This window comes from Erythrolamprus reginae, chromosome 2 (genome assembly GCF_031021105.1).
Source record: "Erythrolamprus reginae isolate rEryReg1 chromosome 2, rEryReg1.hap1, whole genome shotgun sequence".
Taxonomy (NCBI): domain Eukaryota; kingdom Metazoa; phylum Chordata; class Lepidosauria; order Squamata; family Dipsadidae; genus Erythrolamprus; species Erythrolamprus reginae.
This window is the reverse complement of record NC_091951.1, coordinates 253,027,295-253,031,424: the sequence shown is the minus strand read 5'-3', so window position 1 is coordinate 253,031,424 and position 4,130 is coordinate 253,027,295. Positions and strand designations below refer to the sequence as shown.

Sequence of the window (4,130 nt, the reverse complement as noted above, 5' to 3'; positions counted from 1 at the left end):
CTTGCCTTCAGGTGCTTTGGAACACAGGTTGATGCTCTCTGCTCTCTGCAGTCCTTCAAATATTGGAACACTGCTTTCGTGTCATCCCTAATCCTTCTTTTCATTAGAGTAGATATACCCAATTAGCATCATCCTTGTTTCTCAACATTTTGTTGATATTGTGGCGACCAAAACTGGATGCAACATGGAATACTAGTGCCCAGTATGAAATTATAATTTACCCTTTTGCAGCAGGAAAGAAACCCTCACTGTGGTTCAATGTTTTCCCTACTGTATTTTTTAAACATATTTGGTACGAGTGAGGTTGGGCATGAGAACAACTAACAGACTTCAGTTTTGTAAAAGGGGGAAAAAATGACATTCTATGGTAGCTAATAGATGTGCAAAAGAAAATGATAATCTGGAAAGATCGAAACCAGAGAATTTCTGAGATTAGTTGCAGCTTCCTACTTTCTCCTCTCCTGATAAGTCACTTTCCTGAAGGATTTGCTTGGTGGACTGCAGGCGGCCTTTATGGAGGTTGCTGATCTCAGACTGTATTTGATCCATTTCGTTCTTAAGGTCCTGAATTTCATGGAATTGATCTTCCAGCAGACGTTGTGATTTCCTTGTAATAAAGGAGGGGAAATGGGTGTCAGGATTATATGCAAAACTCTGAAAAACTGTTAAATGGCAAAACAAAAGGATACAAACCCGTTCTATTGTTGCTTCCGTCTAGTGTTGCCTTGATTTTTGCTGTAGACTAGTGTGATGCAGCTGGTCCTTGACTTACAACCATTCATTTAATAAGTCTGAAATTACAGTGGCACTGAAAAAAGTGATTTCCGACCACTTTTCACATTTAGGACTGTTGCTGCCTCCCCATGGTCACATGACAAAGATTCAGATGCTTGGCAACTGATTCATATTTATGACGGTTGCAGAGTCCCAGTGTTGTGATCATCTTTTTGCAACCATTTTACAGACAAAGTCAATTAGGGAAGCCAGATTCATTTAATAACCATGCTATTAACTTAACAAAGGCAGAGTTTCACTTAACCAGTGTAGCAAGATAGTGGTAAACAGGGGCAAAATTCAGTTAACAAATGTCTCATTTAGCAACAAAAACATTTGGGCTCAATTGTGGTCGTAAGTTGAGGACTTACGACCACAAAGTTGGCCATAGTGGGCGTGGTCAGCTCAACATCACATGTACCAGTGGCACCTGTGGAGGCCCTGGAGGCTCCATTTTTTTGCTGTGACGGCCTCCTGCAAAACTCGGCCACCGCATGTGGCCCACCCAAGCACTGTTTTGGCCAGCAGAGGCACCAAGAAGCCAATCTTTACTGTTTACAGGGCAGTCCCACAGGTCACATCTAAGCCTCCCTCAGGCCGGATGTGGCCCATGGGCCTTGGGTTTGACAGTCCTGCCCTAAATATACATAGTCAGGAATGAATCTTTTTGCATTCAGGGGAACTTACTTCCACAGAAAGGTGGATTGAATTGCAGCTGAAATATTTTCTCCTTGGCTGTGAAAGAATGTTGCACTAACCAAAAGCAAATGCATACTTATCCAGAGAAGACTTCCAATGTGTTTTCAGTCTTAGGATTCCCTCCAAAGGGATTGGTGTAGGCCAGGAATAGGCAAAGTTGGCTCTTCTATGACATGTGGACTTCAACTCCCAAGAATTCCTGAGCTAGCATGATTGGCTCAGGCATTCTGGGAGTTGAAGTCCACAAGTCATAGAAGAGCCAACTTTGCCTACCCCTGGTGTAGGCCAAGGATGGGATTGGACAACCTATTATTTTAACCCTAATGTACATGAGATAATGAAGCTTGAGGCTTACATTCCTAGACCAAGGCATGCCTGGCTGGGGAATTCTGGAAATTTGCCAAGGTTGGGCAGCCCTGTCTTAGTTCCTGTAGTTCTAAGCCTGGCTGCATTTCAACAAGCCACATTCCCCGAGATTTATACAGTTCTTTTCCTTCAAACCATAGCTTTTCTTCCATATCTTACTTTTGAAGAAGGAGAGGCCTCTTTCCAATGTTTTGGTTTATTGGGTGACGATTTCCAGATTTTTTTTTTTAAAAAAAGCTTGTGTGCATTCTTGTTTTTAACTATTGCATTTTGTAAATTTCCCAGTGTCATGAGATAGATTTAAGCAGTTTATACATTTAATTAATGAGTAAAGTCTTTTTCTTTAAGATATTTTGGAGGGATGTATAATAGCCTTACCAGAGATTGTTCAGCTCAGTTTCATACACTTTTGCTAGTTCCTGTTGGAAGGAAAAAAACATATATGATTCAACTTTTATATGAACAATTTGTACCGTGGACCTCAATCATAGTTAACTGTAGTTAATTTATGACCATTTTAAAATATATATATTTTATATATATTTATGCTTCTTGACTTAAATTCAATTCCATACCTACCCAGCCAGAATTATGCAGTAAATTATAATCTTATCATTTAGTGATTGCCTCAGATAGTGAGAATTTACCATTACATAGATGATGAAAAACTAACTTTGGAATCAATAACCACATTTATCTTTACAACATCATTTGGTTACCTGTCCACATTGCCTTGTGCTTATCCCATACCCTCTGGTAGAGCCAATACATTTTAATTTATGTTTGCTTGTTTGTATCCTACTTTCCATTATATATATATATTTACAAAATATCCCAACATACCTTTTTCCTCTTATTTTTCCCAAAAATAACAAGTGAGTTAAGGTGAGTGTGTGTGACTTGGCCAAGATCACCCAGCTAACTTTCAAGGTTAAGGCAGGACTAGTACTCAGTGTCTCCTGGTTTCTAAGCCAGCATTTTAATTGCTATATCAAACCCAAGCAAGCTGTCACTTCCTGAGCTGCTTGTTTGTGTAGCAGTGGTTACTCCAAAACTGCTGAGAACAACTTAACAGGCTCAGTTGTGTAACGTTAATGAGTTGATTACAGCCTGGTAGCAGCTGCTGCCTGGAATTGACAAAATCCTAGTCACTTTCACCCCTGAAGGCATTTGCCTTCCAAAAAGCTGCAGCTACACTCCTTTCAATGCATATTCCCCATCATGTACCTGTTCACTCTCTTTCCAGTGAATGTAAATGCAAACACCATTCCCATTCTTTCTAATTATCCCAGTGCCAGGGTAAGCATTTCAAACGATGGGGAGTAGGCGAAAAAGGGCATATGATTTGGCCTTTTCTCCAGGTTCTTCATAAATTGAGTTCTCCCTACACCTTCCACACTGCTTGGAGCCCCTCCCTTATGAAACCTGGTTGCAACGCCTTGGTCCCTTCAGCCTTGAAAGATGGCGTTTAAGGGGTGACTTGATCGAAGTGTATAAAATCATGCATGGGATAGAAAAGATGGATAGAGAAAATTCTTTTCTCTATCACACAATACTAGGACGAGGGGGCACTCCTTAAAGCACATAGGTAAGAAAGCAAGGACAGATCTTCACCCAGAGGGTCGTTGGTTTATGGAATTCAGCTGTCAGCCTTGATAGCTTCAAGGCAGGATTAGACAGATTCATGGATGCCAAGTGTACCGGTGGTTACTGAAATGGATGTCCATGTGCCGCCTCTATGTTGGTTGAGGCAGGCAGGATTCCCTTGAGTACCATTTTTTGGGGGTCAAGGGAAAGGGAGGGGTTTGCCTTCTCCTTCTGCTCAAGATCCCCATGTACAATTAGGGGGCCAATGTGTAACACAGAATGCTGGACTCGATGGGCTTTGGCCTGATTCAGCATGGCTCTTCTTATGTTCTTATGCTTGGGCTCATTGTTTGTGGTTATATCCTAATGCTGTAAAGCAGGGATGTCAAACTCATGTTGTCATGTTGTTATTATGTGATGTATTGTGACTTTTCCCCCCCTTCGCTAAACCGGGGTGTAGGGGTGGCCAGTGTGTGATGCAGCTGTGCCATGATTGTGACACCCCTGCTTCAAAGCAAGGGAAAGTTGAAGTAAAATAATAAGCAGAATTGTGGCCATGTGATTTTTTGCTTAGTGACAGCTTTGCTGAGCAACGGACTTGTAGTTTGTCAATTGCAGTCACTAAATAAGGAGTACCTATTTTTGGAGAATGCAAAAGTAGTGGAGCCAAGTTTGCTACTTGAGCCATTCTTTTATATTTAAAA

The 4,130-nt window shown here is 41.2% G+C and overlaps 1 long non-coding RNA gene across 1 annotated transcript; it reads right to left on the bottom strand.

The window, feature by feature from the left end:
* Window positions 1–455: 455 nt before the first annotated feature.
* On the bottom strand, window positions 456–2,809 carry LOC139158912 (uncharacterized). The gene is made up of 3 exons (XR_011557769.1): window positions 2,683–2,809; window positions 2,218–2,258; window positions 456–607 (listed from the first exon to the last, which is right to left on the bottom strand). It is a non-coding gene; the product is annotated as an uncharacterized lncRNA (long non-coding RNA).
* Between the last annotated feature and the right edge of the window lie 1,321 nt (window positions 2,810–4,130).